We start from the raw sequence: 19,241 nt of genomic DNA on the forward strand, positions 1-19,241 counted from the left end.
TAATCAGAGTACCTTCAGCAATCAGTATAGTAAATAACTCAGGTAAATTAACATAGGAGAGTTCCCTTATCGGGTTTTAGTCTAAGATATATGTGCATTAAGGACTAATTTGCCCTCCCCGCACCAATCTGGACTGGAGCCCAAGATGGGGTTCAGCCCAAGGTCCCTCCCATACGTTTCCACGGGCTCTGCTCCTCGCGGGATCAGGGATGAATATTCAGCAGTGCAATCGCTGCTGCGCCTTTGTTTTCCACGCTCTGCACCTTTAAATTTCCAAAGGCTCCGCTGTTTGCAGCTCAGACAGCCTTTTTGCATTCAGTTCATCGCAGGCTGACACAGAAGACACGATGGAGCAGGTTGTGCCTCCTGCTCCGAGCCCTTCACGCCGCTCTGGCAGCATCAGGGGCCATATTAAGAGCCGACAGTAATTAGCGAATCCTCCCGGCGCAGAGCAGCCGCCGGCCGCACCGGGGCAATGCAGAGGGGCTCCGTGTGTGGGGTGCAGGGGGGGCTGATGCTGGGATGAGCCAAGTGATAACAAGGCACTGCCGCAAATCAGCGGTCCCAGGAGACGCCTTATGTGTAAGGGTAAGAGATGCTCAAACCCCCACATGTCCCCTGCTCAGGAATCAGTGCCCCAGAGCACAGCCGCTGTGCTTCGCAGCTCCTGCAACCAGCATTTTCCTGGGTTTGCTCTGAAATAAAGTGCCTGCGGAAGACATGGAGCTTCTGCCCTTGCCTCTGTCATGTTTTGGGATCCCTGGGAACAAAAAAGCACCGGAGGAATGGCAGGCATTATAGTAACGATGGTGACAAATTTAATTAGAGCAGGAAGCTCTGGAGCGGATTTCAAATGGCAACACGGCATTTTGTGTGAAAGCATCGCTCCCCCCACCCCCACCCCCGGGATGCATCCCCCTCATCTCCCCACACGCTCCCCCCAAGGACCGACGCATTCCCGCGGTCTGGAAAACGCAACCGTAGAGCAATGCAATAATACAGCAGCCAGATGTGCAACAGTATATCCAACGTGTCATTCAAAGGAGCCCTTCAGCAGCGCCGAGACATGCTATCCCGCAATCTTAACTAATACATCCTGGGGCCCTGGAGGAGTTGATGGATGTATACAATTCCTTTTCCTACAGCTGTGGTCCCTTTTAGAGGGGGCATCCAGACTCAACAATAGCCCCGCTGTTGCTTTCAAGACAGAACCGCTTCAGATGGAGCGGGCTCGATCCCGACCCTGCTGCAATGGGGTTGGTGGGGTTTGGGGGGCTGGAGGCAGGATCTGCCATCCGCAGCTTCACCTCATGCTACAGCCTCCGAGAAACCTTGGTAACTGGTTGGAATAGAACCACCTTGGGGAAAAGGCAAGCGGAGAGGAGCAGGTAATAAGATTTCTAACTGGTGCTGGTAGAAAGGAGGAAGTAATATAACAGTTTAATTAATCTATGCCTATTAGCGTTATTAAAGAAAACAGGGAGCTATTGGAGATTTACCTCGGAGAATATCATCAAACGGGGACCTTCTGCGGGGAATTTGATGTCTCTGTGCCCAATTTATAACCAGCACGGAGGTGTGGTGTTAGTGACAGCCAGCGCTGAAATGTCACAGTGCTTAGAAGTCATTAGCTGGGGACACAGGGAGAGAGAAAGAGAGGATGGAGGAGGGGACGAGGGAGAAATGGGGAAGGAAGGAAAAGGAATTAATTTAATTAAAAATATCTTTAGAGCCTGTCTCTTGATTTGTGTGGTTTTGGGGCTTGGCAGAGCTGCTGAGAACGGTGTGGAAGGAAAATCAAGGTTGCTGGGGCTTTTTGAAGCTGATAAAAAAAAATAAGCACACTTTTCATGTTCAGGAAGATAAATCCCCATTTTCTCAGTCTCAAGACAATCCAGTTATTTACTGACAGTTTTACTGTGAAATAAAAAGGGCTTTAAGCTTCTTTCTACTTGATGTCTCCATAGCCTGAATATTATTAGATCCCAGCCTGGTGCAGCTGGAGTTTTGGTTAATAAATTTAACGTCATTAGACAGAAAAGCCTTCTCCTGAATGTTGCAATTCTCTTTTTTTTTTTTTTCTTTTTCTTGCCATTGCAGTCAGACTGTATGTAGGTGGTAAGAATCAAAAGAAAGGAAGTGCGCCTGGCAAACAGGGGAGCGCTAAAAAAAGGCTTTGCTGGGGTTGTGGCTGGGCAGCAGGCTGCTGTACCAGCAGACGGCACTGGATTGAGCCCTCCCAGCCCCAAACAATGCCATGGTGGAGGTGCTGGGACATCTCTCTGCATAACACCACAGTGCCTTGTGGGGCCCAGGGGAGGGGATGGAAGCATGGAGGTCATGTCCAACATGGCAGTCATGTCCAACATGGCGGTCACGTCCAACATGGTGGTCACATCCAACATGGCGGTCACGTCCAACATGGCGGTCACATCCAACATGGCCGCCATGTCCAACATGGCAGCGAGGCCCCTTGCACCACAACAGGGCTCTTGTATGTGGTGGCTCAGGACCACCTCAGTAAGGTCACAATGGGGCTGTGCAGAGGAAGAGTCTTGTTTTCCACCCAACCTTTGCCACCAGGGCCATAGTGAGGCCAAGGGAGACACTAAACATGACCTGGTGGAACAAGATGGGGAATGGAGATGAGGGGTGGACAAGGAGGAGGCATATGGTGAGGTCTCCATCTCCCCCTGTGGGAAGGCCCCTCAGAGCAGGGTTCAGCCCTACAGGAAGATGCCGTGGTTGGGCCCCCACTTCCCACCAGCAATCCTGAACTGCGGTGGGGATTCATTTTGTGAAGAAAGCAGCGTGGTTGGAAGAGATGGGCTGGAGAGAGGCTTCATTATAGGGTGAAAGCCACCTAGCAAGGCAGGTTTTGGTTCTCTGATCCTATAACCCTACAGGTGCTGGGGACACTGGGGCTTTGAAAGCAGCAGAGGGGAAATGTAGGACACAGATTCGCCTCCCACCCGGTGGCCCTGCAGCTGTAGGTTGTCTGCACACAGAAAGAGCCTTTGAATCCAAGATAAGCGCTGTCACAAAATAAACATCTGTTGGAAGGGGAGAAGCAAAAGAGGGGTCTGGGGGAGATAGCGAGGGACAGGGCGAGCCAGGGACGGTTGCGGAGCCGGGGGCTGCCAGGAGGGGAAGGAAGTGGTTGTTGTGGGAGTAACGTCAGGAAGAGACTCCTGAGGGGCCCCGGCGGGCAGGGAGAGATCAGAGAGTGCAAGGGATGGGGACAGGGAACGGAGGAGCTGTGAGGCACGAGAGGCTGAGAGAAAGGGTCTGCATGGGGATGAGGATGGAGACGTTCCCTGGGGCTACTGAGAGCAGCAGCACCTCGAAGTGCTGCCACATTACAGGGACGTGGTTAGTGGGCATGGTGGGGATGGGTCCACAGTTGGACCTGATGAGCTTCGTGGCCTTTCCCAACTTTAACGATCCTATGATTCCTCTGCCCAAACTGATTTCTAAAAGAAAGGTGGAGGTTTTTTTAAGAATTATTTAATCCTTGTTTTTAAATCCCCCTCTGGTGCATAACAGCAAAACAAATAACCACAAGAAGCGAGGACAGGCAATTAGCAGCAGATGGCTGCGATGACAGCTATCTCCATACCTGCACACCCCGACCTCGCAGCCTTCACACCTGGAGGTGCTCCTGGACCCGCCGCACGCACCGGGCAAACAATTGCACGGATACGGGAGCACAGACAGCAGCGCCAGGAGCTGCTGGAGGGAAATCCAGTTTCGAGCCAAGGCAATGCATGCAGAGTCATTAATCTAGGTCTGGTGCCAATAGGGATGGCTTTGCATTAGCGCCGGGCCCCTTTGTAGTTCAGACAATCGGTCGCATTCAAACAGCGCGAGATAACGCTGCGGAAAGCTGAGACCATCGCAGCTCATTCCTCCTGTAAGGGGTGGGGAGAGAGGATTTGCGGGCAAAATAGCATTGCATTAATGGGACTGCTCAGTATTCTGCACAGACGCCGGCGGATAATGTCTTTGCAAACTAACTGCAATAAATTAATTAAATTAATCTACTATGCCGTGCTTGTCCCCACCCAACATCAAATTCAAGGATGATCAGGGCTTGCCTTATCCTCCATAGCCTACGAAAGAATCTGATCTCACTTGCTCTAGAGTTTCCGAGGCACTGAATTGCAAAGTACCACCTGCCTCACTAAACTAATCACCAGCCTGGTGGTTTAGATCACATCAGTTTTACATGTAATTAAGACTGTCCAGGAGGGCATGCAGCTGCTTACATGGTCGTTCCCTCTTATACAGCAACGTGCCTCCTGCTCAGATAGGTGCAATTAAACAAGCCTGTTCACAGTCATTAAGCATTAATGCACCTCATTAGCATAAGAACTGGAAGAAGCTTTGATGCAGGGAACCCCGCAGGAGAAGGAGATAGAGAGAGATGTACATGCAGACAGGAAGGGAAGGGCTGGGCCACCACCTCCTCGTGGCCCCACCAACCCTTCCAGCTCCGCTCCCCAAAGCCATGAGCCACGCCGTGCCCTCCTCCCCACCAATGGGACTGGATCCCTCTTCCCTCCCCTTCCCCCCTTCTTCTGAACTATGCTGGTGGGGGGAAAGAAAAAAAGAAAAACCAAAACAAAACCAACACAACACAAAACTGTTGGGATATTAACCTAGCGAATCCATTAATAAGCTGAACTCTCTGTTGGCTTTGACACAGCGCACTAAGGCTTTAAAGAGGCAGGGCCCCAGACGCTGCAGATAGGGGCAGAGACAACAGCGCTAACAAAGAGCCACTGTTGCCACGGCCGTGGCCATCGCGGGTAGGTCCAGCTGTCTTTGGTGTTCTGTTTTCCAGACACAAAGAGCAGACTGAACCGTTCTGGTCTGAATGCCTTTCATTTGATGGTAGAGAAAATGAGAGGGAAGAAAGAACCTAAGGAGAGCGTTCAGGAGGGAAAAAAGAGCGTGGTGCTCTGCAGGTCTTCGGTGGGAAAGGCTGCAGCTCCCCAGGGCACAAAATGGGGCTCAGCCATCGGGCACGGAGCAAAGACGACGGCACCATGTCGGCACGGTGCACGGCCCATCAGCCCGGAACTGTGGGTAAGAGGGATGCGAGCTCCCCAGAGCCAGGCTGCTTTTCCTGCACGCTTTGCACAGCACCACGCAGGGCTCTCGGCATTATCAGCCCTCAGATAAGGAACAGCTTGTCTAACTTGGTTGTAATCTCCAGGGAACAACCTGTGTTTGCACAGCACCTGGCACCACCGGGCTCACAGCTAACCTGGACCTCTGTGCGTCGGTATGCACCGTCACCATACGGAGAAATGGGTTTGTATTGGGAAACGCAATGACTGGGCTGGAAACGGTGCATCTCCCAGGCTTCAAGGAACCTAAATCCACACCTCAACCTCCACCGTGTCCCCTCCCTCCATCCTGGGATGGTACGGTGATTTGCAAACTCCGAGAAAGCTTTTTGTTGCCACTGCAGGCTCAAGGTGCCAAAGTCATGCCCTTGCATCCCAGCCAGAAGCCAGACCTGAATCATCCTTGCCTGGAAAATCTGGGTGAAAATTTCCTGTCTGGATTCCTCTGCTCTAAAGCACAATGACAGAAATGGAAGCTGAGGATGGTTACATGCACGAGCCCACCCAGCAGAGAGCCCTGGGGCACATCCCTGCAGCACGCTCTGTCCTCTGCCCAGTCCAGTTTGCAAGAGATAAAAGCGTCCACGACCGCAGCTCTCATCTGGGAAGCTGAACAAACAACCCCAGCAGATCTCACCACTGGGAAATGGTTTCTAAGGGTCTCCAGAGATACCCTCTTTCCTACGCTCGTTCCATTAGTGCTGTGCATGCTCCATTGTCCCAGTCTCTCCCTCCTTAGTGGTTACATCCTACAAATACAAACAGATTTCCAATCCCCTGTAGCCATTTGGCCCATGTTGATAATAATTTTCCCTCCTTGAGCACCTTTTATCTAGAGATCTGAAAGCATCTCACTGGCATTAATAGTCATTAGCTCCTCCACCACCATGCAACGTCGGGTTAGCGCTGCGGAGGGGAACATGGGCCCCTCATGCCCTAATGAATGGGGCTGGCAGCTCAATCTGGGCTGGATTGGGACCTGAGCAATTTGCCAACGGTGTCAGAGAGAGGATGAGATCCCAGGTTTGTGTCTGAGTCATCAACGCTCTATTTTCCCATCTACGGAGATGATTCAATGGAGAGTCTCCCATGGACCGCAGCGGGATGTTCATGCTTTTTCCATCTTTTTTTTTTTTTTTTTTTTTGAGGTGAAGAGGCTTTCACCACGCGTTTGACAAACCAAGGAGCCAGGCTTTTACCCAGCAACAGGCTGGGAGAATGACTGATGGAGACCATGACCCCAGTGAACCACAGCCCTGCTCCTCTGGTGCCTTCCCATTTGCCTTTTGTGATTACAATTAGTAGTGGGGGCCGGCAGGTGGGAAAAAAAACATAAGGCAAAGCCCCCACCGCCCGCTCCCAGCCCCTCATTGTCTGCACGAGGCTGCTGAGCTCTGCACACTGCAGCCCTCTGCCCATTGTGCTGCTGAGAACACGCGAACAGACGCTCTCGGGCGATGGGTTTTATTGAACGCAACTTCAATGGCGAATGGAGAGAGAGGGCTAGGGGGGGGGGGGGGAGGCTGGAAAAAAAAAAAAAAGCCTTGAAAATCCATGCCAAAATATATTATAAAAAAAAAAAAAATTAAAAGTGGGGAGGGTGTGTTTTTTTTTTAATGCAATCAGTGGCTCCTTCCTATAACTCTGCCTGTTGTGAGGAAATTTCTTTCCAGTAGCAGCCAGCAGCAGTCCCAAGGCTGTGACATTGCTGTAACGTTTGGAGCTCAGCTCTCTATCTCTGGCAGCAGCCCCGTCTTTTTGTCATTATTGGCTGTGATTGCAGGGGGTGCACGCCAGCAATCCGAGCGCTGAGATATTGCTGCCTTCCCCTCCCTCCCTCCCTCCGGACAATCTGCCCTCGGAGAGGAGCTGGGGGTGACACGGGGAGCTGAATTCCCTCGGCCTCCCCGGAGAGAGCTCCAATCCAAACCCACACGGATAGGTAGAGGTCCCCAAGGCCCTTTCGGAAAGCTCATTAGGAAAGTAGTGACAGATGCATTAGCTATTAAAAAAAGGCAGGGGGGTGTGCGTGGAGGGGTGGGGGGGGGTAAAAGAGAAGCTATCATAGAACTTTAAAAAAAAGAAAAAGCAGCACAGCCGCCTGACAGTTTTACTGCTGTCAGATCCTTTCTTTCCAATGGGCACGTTGCAAAGCAGGAGAGATTTGGGGAAACATCTGATGGCTGCACGTTTCCCCCCAGCCCTGGGCTGTCAGCTCTACTCACTGCCCCTGCACCCCCTGTTCTCCCCAGCACCTCCTGAGAGGGTTTGGGAAGAGGTCTAAGAAATGGGTACCAGCTGCTGCCAGCGCCAACTGTGAGCTGCAGCCCTGGGGGATGGTTCTTGGCATGAGATGTTCCCTCCAGACCCGAGCAGGGGCTGCCGAGCTGCTGATAGAGCCCTGCATGCCGGGACCTGCTGTCCCTGCAAGCTCCGGCTTGCTGGAAGGACGGGTACAGGTGACATTGTGCAGCTGCTCCAGGCATGCAGTCCCAGCCCTGGCTCTCCATTGCCACAGCACCAGGGTGCAACCCACGGCCATGGGGGAGCAGGGAACAGGCATGATGCACAAGGGATTGCTTCTCCGAGTCCGGGGCAGCACATCTGGCAGCAGCTGGCAGCTGTGGAGCATTGCAAGGGGACTTGGGTGGGAAGTGAGGGCACTGGCGCTCCAGGCAGGTGGGCTGCAGAGGGCAAGGAGTGCATGGGGTGGGCTGGGTGCTTCCCATGCCGTGGCCCAAACAGATCACCAGTGCTCTGAGCCCTGCCAGAGGAGCAGAGCCCAGGCAGCAGCAGCAGAACAGATGTTGCACCTGCTCCTGAACAAGCTGGAATTCACATCTGAACCTCCAGAGCAAAGCTCTCTGCATAGACAGCGATGGGCAGAGGGGGCAAAAGCCATCGTTTGCACAACCCCACAGCCAGCATCAGTGCTGCCTCCACACACAGCAATCCTCTCAGTCCCACGGAGCTCACAGCAGCCCCGAGAGAGACCTCTGCATCTCTCAAAAAGGGGCATGCTACTTCCAAAGCACCAAGAAAGAGCCCATGCCACCCAACCTCCCCTCCCACTGCCTTCAATTGACGGTCAGGAGGCACAGTTCTCACCAGAGGGCCATGGCACTGTCCCCTTCGGTAGGGTTTTAAATGGCTCTAAGATCCCTTCAAACAAATCCAAACACACCGATCCTATTGTGTGCATAAATCTTTGCACCAGGCCTGCACGCCTCCACACTATTGATAAAGAGAAATGAGTCTTAAATATTTAATGAGCGAATAAACCCGTTAAGAGGATATGATTAACTGCGCGCCACAGCTCTGCATTTAAGGGGTCCCTGCTGTACCTTTAGAGGGGTTTTATTTTGCAGGGCAAACGACGGCAGCAGCTGGAGGGAGCGAGCAGCTGGGTGCTGCCCTGCTCTGCGGGCACCAGTACAGCACAGGGTCCTGCTGGGATGGGGGTAGATGGAGTGTGCCCATAGGATGCTCCTGAGCACCTCGAATGCCGTGCATGGAAGGTTCTATAAACCAAATGCTGTAAATGCCCCCTAGCTGGGTGACTTTTTATGTTGTAAAATTATTTTCATCATTTTTTTTACCCGAGTTAGGAGAATAATACAAAAGAAATCACCGTGAATCACCACTCAACTTCTTAAGGACATTTAGCGGGTAGTGTGCCACATTTTTGTTTATGTTCTCCAAGACCACAAGTTACTGGCATGGAATTCTAGCCAAGAAGAGAAAAAAGGAATAGACAGAGCGCTGCTTTGAAGCAGCAACTGAAGATATTGGAAGAATGTGAATTTCAAATTCTTAATCACAACAATTCCCTCCCCAAACCTCGAGTCTGAAAGTGAAGCCTGCCCAATTGGGAAGCCAAAACCCAGCACGTGATGCAAGATCCCAATTAAAAAGGGCTCTAATTCTTGAGCCCGAGTATTCACAAAAGAGCAAAGCCCTCAAATTATTTGCAGAAATTATCTGGAGGACAATTTTGAATAATGAATACGATGGGGGAAATCACAGTCACTCTGAATGCTTAATGCAGCTACAAAAAATTGCAGCCAGTTTGCGAGTGGAAAAGGGGGAAAAGTGCAGAATAAGGCATTTCTCACAGCCCTTCCACCACCAGCCACCATTACGCAGGAGCAGTGCCTGGAGCTGCACGCAGTGGCTGGGGATGGCGCAGGACCACGCTCCCATCGCCAGGAGGACTGCTGTCACTCCGCATCTGGGCTCTGCGATGGCAGCCAGCACCTGAAGGCTGGAGCACGGAGGTGGGATCCCAGCAGGCTGCAACCCACCTTTGCCATCCCTTCCTGAGCCAGGCTCTGTCTCTACCCATAAGCTGCTCCTGCGGCACACTGGACACTACAGCACAGGGAGGTGATGGCTACTTCACCCCAAGCCAAACTTCAGCCCTTTGTGAGACCTACTGCAGCAGCACATTTCACCTCCAGCGCTGAACTCGAGACACCAACCCCCCCCCAGGCTCCTTTTTTTGGGGTACAGATGGGATTTGATGATGCAAAACCCGTTGGCTGCTGCCTGCAGAGCCTGCAAACGCCGCTCACGTGGGAGCTCTGGGCCTCTTCCTGCCTGAAATCAGCACAGCACAGCAACGCTCTGCTAGAGACGGAGCCCCGCGCAGCCTGGTCAGCTGACATTGGAGGGGTAACGAGAGGTTACGGCCGGATCACGAGGCACACTGACATGGCATCTTCCCGTTCTGCAGAGGAAAGTCAAGCACAGAAGTTGTACGAGTCCTGTCGGCTTCTGAGTCTTCTTGCTGCAGCTGGGCATGCGGAGAGGTGGCTCCTCTCGCTTCCCTTTGAAATGAAAGCGGAAGGGCGAAGCAAAAAACTCTCCATTTTGGGAGCAAAATATGAAGTTCTTTAATGTTTTGGCTCAGATATTCCTCAAAGCTTCCGTTGTGGCACTCTGAGCAAGTCAAAGCTGGATCTCTCAGAGTCTTTCCAATTCTGGATGCTCCCATCAATCCCAGCCTGGATGGAGGCACCAGGTGAGCCGCTCATGAACCGAGCATCATTATCTGTCATTAACTCACCTGGAAGCTCCGATTTCCTCCACGCTATTCTCCTGTAGAGCAAAGCAGATCCTTAAAAATGGGAAAAAGCCAACTGTCCACCAACAGCTTTCCAGAGGACTCCAATAGCAACCTGCACCAAAGGCAGGGAAGGCCATCATGGTGACTTCAAGATTTTCTTCTTGTGCTCCTTTATTTGTAGTAGATTCCCTATGGGGCAATGCTAAGAGCTCCACAGAGACCATCCTGCTCACTGCTGCTGCTCCAAGTGTTGGTGCTTCATGGTGGGTGTCTGCTCCATGTGTCCATGGAGAGCAGAGTCCCATCAGAAGGCCGTACCCAGGAGGGAAGTACTGCTGCTGGGGGCAGCAGTTTGGAGGATGGAGGAATTTGAGGAAGATGGAGAACAGCTGGAATCCCACAGGCTCTGATGGTTGTCTGATGGCAACAGTGGTTGCTCCTCCAGCACTCTCCTGCTCTCATGCTCACTTTGCACGTGGGGAAACTGAGGCACAGAGCTGAAGCTGGAGACCCGCGAGGCTCCAGCAGCAATGCAGCCTCAGCAATGGGTACCCACCCCAAGCAGCCCACATCCCCAGTGAGACCCCTCCTGCTACCCCTCCATCACCAGCTCAGCCACCCTGAGCCCCCACTGCCGCTCCCCCTCCCAAGCCCCATTTCTGTCTCCATGCCCTACAACCAGTGCCGCCGATCCCCCAGAGCCCCGCCACGGCTGCTGACACGGGGCAGACAATGACATTTGCTGCAGGAGCCTGACATTGAACCCAGCCAGTCAGAACGGCGGCTGCGGTGCTGGCAAGGGTAGCAGCTCCGCTCCGACACCGTCAGCGAGGGGACAGGAGAGGGAGGGGAGAGGAAAAAAAGCCGGAGCAGCAGCCAGACAGCTGCCTCTTCCTCCTCCTCCTTTTGTGCAGAAATGTGTTTTTGTTTGTCAGTCAAACAGATTGTTTTCTCCTTCTTTGCAGGCCAATTGTTTCTGCTCCTGCAAGATAAGGGATTGAAAAGGGCTATATTTTTATGGCACTGAATCCAGGCCCTCCGAATTGGAGGGGAGACATCAAGTGGGAGGAGATTCCTGTTCAAACCAGCACTCCTCTCCCCCCTTCCACTCTCCAATCCTATTTCCACCCCCATTTTCCCTTTCTCTCCTTCCTCCTCCCGCCTGGAGCAGCCTCTCAGCCCTTCGCTATTTAATCTCCGCGTCTCTGGTGGGTTTGGGAGCTTGACGCAGCTCCGTCCTCTTTGCACCATCTGCTGAAAAAAGCCCTTCGGTCCCCCCCGTGCTCTGTCCAGCCTTCCCTGAGAAAGGGAGAGCAGAGCTGCTGAGTGTCCAGAGGAACAAAACCAGGAGAAGGTTTCCTTATCTACGTAGGTTTTGCCCCAAAAGCGCCTTGGAACACGTCCTTGGAGCAGCCCCCCAAGCCAGGTCCCTGCTCCATCAGGTGGAAGGTGATGGGGATGCAGCATCCCAAGACCAGTGATGGGACTGCTGCTCCAAGCACAACCCCTGCTCCCATGTCCAACATTGAGGACTGGAGTGCGCTTTTTCCTCCTGTCCTGGTGGGGTAGGAGCCTGGGAGGGGGCAGCTCGGCTCATACCCATCTCCTAATCCTCTCAGAGCTCAGGCTTGAGGACTGAGATCCACTCAATTAATTTTGCTTTGGCAAAAAGTCCATTTTTATTGCTATTTCATGCCTTCAGTATAGATTTTCCCTGCTCGTCTCAAAGGGATAATAAAACCCGACTCGTTCTTTTTATAAAAGTCTCACACTCCCTCTCTCACCAGGCTCTGTGTTCCCCAGCTAGAGATGTAAATTTAAAGGGGAAATGCTGTCATTTAAAACAAAACAAAACCAAAAAAAGCAACTCAGAAAGCCGATCTTTGAGCACATTCCAGCTCTCAAAAATGAGGCCGTGCAGCCAAAGCCATCCCGTGCGCGGGTCCCATGCATGCCACATCCCAGCAGCTGGACCAGGGGACCACCCCAAATCTGGCGATGCTGAACTCGTGGGCTTGGAGCACGTTTCCAGGTGTGCATCACACCGTCCCTCCACCTGGATCCAGGTGGGCTGCATCTGCGAGCATCCCCATAAGGGCTGCATCCATGAACATCCCTGCAACCAGTGGTTAAGGGGAAAGGGAACTCTAATTGCTCTGTCCCGTCTCCTGCTGCAGGGACAGGACACCAGTGAGTGGCAGCCACTGCTTGGGGACACGGTGGTATTCCCAGCTCTGGTTGGCCCCATGGAACTGCCAGCACCATGGGGATGGCTCACACGTTTTCTCCTGCCCCATCCATGTGTCTGATGCGGTGACGTGCACCGACTTGCACGTCACATTGACTCTCATTGCTTTGGCAAATCCAAAAGCAAATCTAACCTGGAGCAAGAGGAGCCCTCCATGTGCCAACATCTCATCTTCTCCCCTTCCTTCTCCCTCCACAGTGCTTCCCAGTGCCCACGGCAAGACGAAGGCCGCAGCTCAGCCTGCTCCAATCAACACAGGGGCACAGGGCAACCCACGCTTGGACAGGAAGGAGGGCAAAGAAGGAGAGGAAAGGAGAAGGCAAGGAAGCCCCTCTGGTCACAGCACGCCCTGCCCTTGGCTTAGGGCAATGAAACCAAAGCTGCGCTGCTTCCTCCGAGGGCACAGCACAAAGCATCCTTCCCTGAGCTGCTACCAAAAATAATTCTGCAGCCCCGTGAGGGCCGTTCCGACAGCTCCCACATTGCAGAGGTGCTCAGCTGGAATTGCCCAATCTCCTGCAGAGCCCTCGCCAGACCCGGACCCGCAGGCTGGCAAACCCTGGGTGAGCTGTGACAACCTCTGCAGCTCAGGCAGAGGTGAGAGATGATGAAGACTGGCTGAAATCCCACAACATGGGAGAGAGGAACACCCCACAGGGGCTGCTCCTGGCACCCCACGTCCCCCCTCACCTTGGCACGGAGTGAGGTCAGGAACCAGGTCACCGGCGCTGGTTTCCAGGCAGCAAAGGTTGAGAAGAGGAGAGGATCATTTAGCAGAGCGACAGCGAAGGTTCAGAGCAGAGCCTTCAAATCACACGCTACAGAGCACTTTTCCTGCCTAAAAGGTCTCTGAAATGACGGTGGCGGCTCTGAAACGAAGCACTCTGTATGCAATCGTTCCCTGGGGCTTGCAGAGGAGACAGGGCTGCAGGAGGAGAGGTGGCTCTGCGGTGCCCAGCACTGCCAGTGCATGAGGCTCCCAGCACAGCCGGGTGCTTCCCTAAATCTCCCTGGCGGTTTCTACCAGCCGTGTTATTTTATTTCTTTCTTTTTCTTTTTCTTTCTTTCATTTCTCACTTCCTGCCATGAACTTCACGCAGCTCCCAGCTGCAGAGCTGGGCCATGGGTGACCCCAGCCCTGCACACAAAGCCCCAGCACTGCACTCCCTGTGCCAGCAGAGAGCTCCAGGAACACTGTCCTCTCCATCTCCCTTAGCTCCTTCCCATCCTTCTCCCACTGCCCCTCAGCAGCTCCATTTTCATCTGGCACTGACAGATACCAGCAGACATGCTCTCAGCGTGCACCTGAGCGTGCAGCCCTGGGGCACTGCATGCAGTCAGTCTGCACCTATGCCACCCGCATCCCCTCCTGTGGGTAACAGCTGTGTCTGCAGGGCCACCGTGGAGCTGCTTGGCCAGCCGGGGGACACATGCTGTGACCCCAACAAAGGCAACTACACAATGCCATGGGGCAGGAACGCTCTGCAAAGAACCCAGCAAGGAAACCATTCTCAGACCCTCCAGGGAACCATTCCCAGACTCTCCTTGAGGCTCCGGTGATGCCCAAGAGCCCTTTCAAGGTGTTAGCATCACCACTGCCTTTGCTTCATGCAGTGTCCCAGGAGCAGCACACAGCCTCCCCAAAGCCTCACTGCTTTGGGGAAGGTGAAAGCACCGTTTTGGGGAGGTCACCAGAGGACAGCACGGTGAGGGGACCGCGGGCAGGAAACTGCAGCCAGAAGAGATGCTGCAAAGCCAAATGTGCTCACATCTAAGGAAGGCACCATTACAACCTGCTAAAGGTGGGGGGAAAGGAAGGCGCACCCCAGCAGCTCCCCGCTCTGACGTCAATGCAAACCTCCAGCAGGTCCACGACGTCAGCCACCCCATCACAGCTGGACAGACAGCCCCCAGGATGCCAACACCGGGACGGGGACACCACAGCTGCACCAAGTCCCCAAATGGGAGAGCACAGGGGGGGAGGAGCTGAATGTTTCCAGGGGAGTAATAAGAAGGGGCACAGGGATAATGGCAGCTGGAAATCAGCTCTGGCACAAAGGCCAGGAGGGGTCACGGAGGTCCCAGCCCACCTTGCACTGGAGGGATTCAAACGTACAAAGCTGCACCCTCCTGGGTTGGGGGTGCTGCTGGGGACAGCGAGGGGCTCTTCTGCTGTCACTGAGCTGCAGCCAAGCTCGTTCTCAGGGTGGGAGGTCCAGGTTAGGATGGATGTGGTTGTGAATAGGAACACCGCGAGCGGAATGCAATGGGAGCACAGCCTGAATGCAGAGCAGGGGCACGGGGATGGGGATGGAAGGGGAAAGGGAAAGGAGAAGGCAGACAGAAAGGGAGAGAAGGAGGGGGGAAAGGGAAAGGGAAAGCAAAAGAAGGAGGAGGGGAGAGAATGGAAAGGGAATGGAAGGGAAATGGAAGGGAAAGGAAACGGGAAAGGAAAGGAGAGGGGAAGGAAAAGGGAAGGGACCGGCGCTGCCCCCGCGGCTCGGGGAGCACGGCCGCAGAAGATGCCGCCGCTGCCGCCGCCGCCAGCGCGGAGCGAACACAACGCCACGGCCGCCGCTCGCCGCCCGCTCCGCTCCGCTCCCCCCGGGCTGCGGCTCCCCGGGCCCGCCCCGGTGCCGCTCCCGGAGCGCAGCGGCCTGCCCGGACACCCCCCCCCCCGCCCCGGCCCCTATATCCCCTCCCACCCGCGGTGCCGCAGCTCTTACCGGGCGGGCCGTGCCCCGCTGCGTCTCAGCGGCGGCGCTGGGCGGGGGCGGCCCCGGCGGCCATCCCCGGGCGGCCGCTGTCCGCCGCGCCGCGCCGCGCCGTGCTCAGCGCCTCGGCGGTGTCAGCGGGCGGGAGCCCCGCGCGGCGCCGGGAGGGAGGGGAGGAAAGTCGGGGGCATGACCGAGCGCCGTCGGAAGTGCACGCGCGCCCGCCGCCCTGCCCGGGACCGCGGCGACACCTGGCGGCGGGGAGCGCTCCGAGCCGCGGGCGGCGGCGCTGCGCCGGGCGTGACGGGCACCGCGCGAGGCGCGACGGGCACCGGGCATCGCCGTCCGCGCCCCGCGCGTCAGGTGCCGCCGCGTGCCGGAGCCCGGCGTCGCCGTCGGTGGTGAGCACCGGGCGTGCCGCACGCGGTGCGGTGGGTACCGCCGGCCTACGGCGGGCGCGTGGTAGCGGGCGTCGCGCGTGCGGAGGGCGCTGGGTGCCGGGGACCCGACGCGGAGCGGAGGGCGCGGGTAACGGGAAGATGTACAGGGCTGGGCGCGGGGCGGAGGGCACCGCGGCGAGGCTGAGGTCTGATTTTGGAGCGGCGCCCGGCCGCGTCGGGCACGCGGAGCCCGGGGGGACGCGCGGGGTACGCGGGAGGGACGCGATGGCACCGCGCCCGCTTGGCCGGCTGAGCACGCACCGGGGAGGAGCCGGGGTCAGGGAGGGGGACGAGCGCAGGAAACATATTAAGTGAGGAAAATTGGCTGCAGGCAGCGCCGCTGCCGAGTGCTTACTTGGTATTTTCCTCTCCGTCAGGTGTCTGTTAGAAGCTCTTGCCGGTTAGCAGCTGCAGCTCGTTAACTCTTTGTGTCCCCGGGTCCTCGTGCCCGCTCTGTGCCAAGCGGGGGGCACCCAGGACCCCTCTGTTTGCGGCACCGTTGCTGACAGCCGGCTTTGGCCGCGGCAGCCTGCGCAGGTATTGTGATGGGCAGCTCGTGGGCTCTCTCAGCCCAGCTGCTGATTTATTATCCCTTTTTCCTATGAAAAATAAAAGCCTCTCTTATTCCCGAACACGAGAGCCAGAGCGAAACTATGAGGAAGTGCCCTGTTTGCAGAACACGCTGTGAAACGCACAAAGGAAACGAAGGGAAAACAGCATTTTGCACGTTTTTCAGCCTCATTTCAGCCGGGACTTGGAAGCGCAGAGGGGAAATCTTTCCCAGCAGGATGTGCATAATGGGGGAGGGGGGATGGGGGGTGCGTCCCTCTGGAGCGGGGCCACCTGCGTGCTGAGACAGTGATGTCCCCAGGGTGTGGGGTTCCTGGGGGGGCTGGAGCAGCACAACCAGGTTGGGCTGGAGGCCTTTTAGCACCAACAGCATTTCTTTCAAAAAAGACCTCAGAAAAAACCCTGTGGAGTGCGCCTGGCATCACAAATCCCACTGACCCCCCAGTAAATGGGCTTCCCCAGGGGAGTGCACTCCCATCCCATGGCAGCACTCCCACGCAGCTCTCAGATCTAAGGGTGTTTTTTAGAACTCAGGGACAAGGGGAGGATGTGCTGCTCTCCTCCTGGCCTCGGCGCTCTGCCCTTTCTCAGGAACCGGCCAGATTGTTCCCATTAGGAGAAGCTGAGGCTCCAAGTGTTTGACCGTGGCCAGGAGAAGATTTGCTGATCGTTCTCCGGAACAATGTTGAGCGAGGTGCTTGGCGTGGAGCAATCCTTTTATGGTCAAATTAAGGATAAACGCTTTGTGGATTTGCATCTGAAGTTGATTGATATGTGGCATTAATGCACACGCAGATAATTTTATATTGCTGAGCCAGGAAGAATTTTTATTCGGGGTCAAAGATAAGGGCGTTGTGTTGGGATGAAATACACGGGGTTTGATCTGTGTCACGGGCAGCTCGTTGCTCTGTGCTGGGCAAGGTGACAGCACACCCACACTGGGCATTGCTCTCCTTGCTTTAAGTGCTTTGGGTCCGTGCCTGCTGCTGTGAGCAATCCCCTCGCCATCACTTAACGCCAGGATGTTGTTCCAGCTTTCCCCTTGCATTGCTCAGCCTCTGCAGGTTGCCGAATGCAGACGGGATTTAGAGGAGTGCAGAATGGAGGCTGGGAAGTGTCGGCATCTGTGCCAGACATCTGCTGCTCCCTCGGCACTGAGGATGTGGGCTGAGCGGGGTCTCGGTGGTGCTGGTTTGGTGGCTGCCAGGTTGTGGGGACGAGAAGCTGGGGGCCGATTTCCTAAATGCATGTGAGCACACAGGGCTGAGAGCTGCTGGTGGCTGTTGTGTCTCCCAGCTGCTTTGGTGGGGGCAGGCAGCAGGAAGCGAGGCCATTCCTGTGGCCAGGGGAGCCCTAATGAGAGGGACTGGTGCTGACATTCATCAGGCAGTCACCTCCTCAAGTGCGGATAACTCGGCAAAAGCCATTTGCATGCATTGAGGTGGCAAGCTGCGTCCCACTGTGCAATGTTCTGATGTCCCTCCAAATCGGGTCCTGTGAGCTGGGGGCATGGCTGTGACCCTCCTCCTCCTCCTCAGCAGGCGATGGGAGGAAGAAAGGAAGGGGAAGGAGGAGGCAGCAGCACCGAGGAGCAAAATACGCTGTGCTCCATCCCCGCTGTGTGGCCGAGCAGCTGCCTGCAGGGCTGCAGGGGAAGCCTGGAGGGGTGGAAGGGGACAGAGGCGTGGGGACAGGCGGAGGCCCCGTTGGGTTTCGGAGGCTGTGGTGAGTTCTGGGGATGAAAGCAGCCCCAAGGCCCCTCCTAGCACTGCGAGCTGGCTGAAGGCATCGCTCTCAGAGCCTTGCCACTTCCTTCTTGCACTGAAAAAGGTACAGAGATTGAAAAAGAAAAAAGAAAAGAAAAAAAAAAAGCAAAACCGACAACAACACAAAATACAGCCTCCCCCCTCCCCCGTCTCCACCACACAGCACCAACCAAGAAAGGCAAGATCTTGCCTAAGCCCGGAAGATGTCACCATAGAAACAGAAATCAGAGCCACTCCAAGGATGCTGCCGCCTGGGAAGGCGATAAAATGTTTTCTATCGATTGCTGTCGGGAAAGTCACTGCTGATAAGGCAGCCGGGGAGAAATGGAGCGGGGCCGCGGGGCCGTGGGAGCTCTCCAAACGAGCTTCCCGATGGTCCCTGGGCTCCTGCTGTGCAACATTTGGTGCACGTGGGGTTCCAGGGTGGTGAGCAAGAAGGCTGGGCAGCGTGGTGCCCCCAGATCCAGGTCCATGCAGGATTTAGCCCCCGGTCCCCATTTGGGCAGGGGGACCCTGTGAGCCCCCCCCAGCATCACCAACACAGCTCAAAGCATCCTCACAGCTGCAGAGCAGGATCGGCCCCATAGCTCTTCCCAGGGCGCAGCTCAGCGCCAGAGCTGCCTTGCGTGCCCTTTGAAGAGATGGAAAATCCTATTATCTGCTCATTCTTCTTGCAGCGTGAAATCTCAGAGCATTCAGCAGCAGCTGAGTGTGGTCCGCCGCCCGCAGCCTCCACTCCCACCCACACGGGGAGGGCTCCAGGTCGCTGCAGACACATCCCCACTGCATCCTAACCTATGTGCCCCCACTGCATCCCAATCTGTGCATCCTAACCTATGTGCCCCCACTGCATCCCAATCTGTGCGTCCCCCACTGCATCCCAACATATATGTCCCCACTGCATCCCAATCTATGCATCCCCCAATGTATCTTAACTCATGTGTCCCCAGTATATCCAACCCATGTGTCCCCAGTGCATCCCAACCCATGCCAGGAGGAGGCAGTTCTCCACAAATTGCTTTTTGCAATGGGTTCCAGCAAACCTCCAGCAGTGGGGTGCAAAAGATGGGGGTGCAGGAAAGCACGGTGAGGGCTGAGCCTCCCCTTACAGCCCTTAAGGAGCTGTGGCTGCACAAAACCTCACATCATTAGGGTCGGGAAGGTGGGAACCCAGCTCGCATCCTCCAGCCCCGCGGCAGCTTTCCTGCCAGTAATTGGCAGCAATAAAAGAGGCAGTTAATCCCGGGCAGCGTGGGATGCAGGCACACGGATGTCTGCGGTAAAAGGCACCCTGGCAAGG

The 19,241-nt window shown here is 55.4% G+C and overlaps 2 protein-coding genes across 5 annotated transcripts in view; one reads left to right on the forward strand and one right to left on the reverse strand.

The window, feature by feature from the left end:
* Positions 1 to 16,069, reverse strand: part of RAI1 (retinoic acid induced 1) — a 59,493-nt gene extending 43,424 nt beyond the window's left edge. For 2 of the 3 annotated variants that reach the window (XM_090151319.1, XM_090151316.1), the window contains exon 1: positions 15,178 to 15,282. The gene's annotated coding sequence lies outside the window, so the exon portion shown is untranslated. Of the gene's footprint in view, positions 1 to 15,177; positions 15,283 to 15,960 lie in introns of those variants that run through there. The other variant, XM_090151317.1, reaches the window with a different exon arrangement.
* The window catches only part of PEMT (phosphatidylethanolamine N-methyltransferase), a 55,044-nt gene continuing 51,345 nt past the window's right edge, over positions 15,543 to 19,241 (forward strand). The window contains exon 1 of one of the 2 annotated variants that reach the window (XM_090151323.1): positions 15,543 to 15,566. The gene's annotated coding sequence lies outside the window, so the exon portion shown is untranslated. Of the gene's footprint in view, positions 15,567 to 16,008; positions 16,143 to 19,241 lie in introns of those variants that run through there. The other variant, XM_090151322.1, reaches the window with a different exon arrangement.

This window comes from Phasianus colchicus, chromosome 16 (assembly GCF_987193195.1).
Source record: "Phasianus colchicus chromosome 16, bPhaCol1.hap1.1, whole genome shotgun sequence".
Classification (NCBI taxonomy): Eukaryota; Metazoa; Chordata; class Aves; order Galliformes; family Phasianidae; genus Phasianus; species Phasianus colchicus.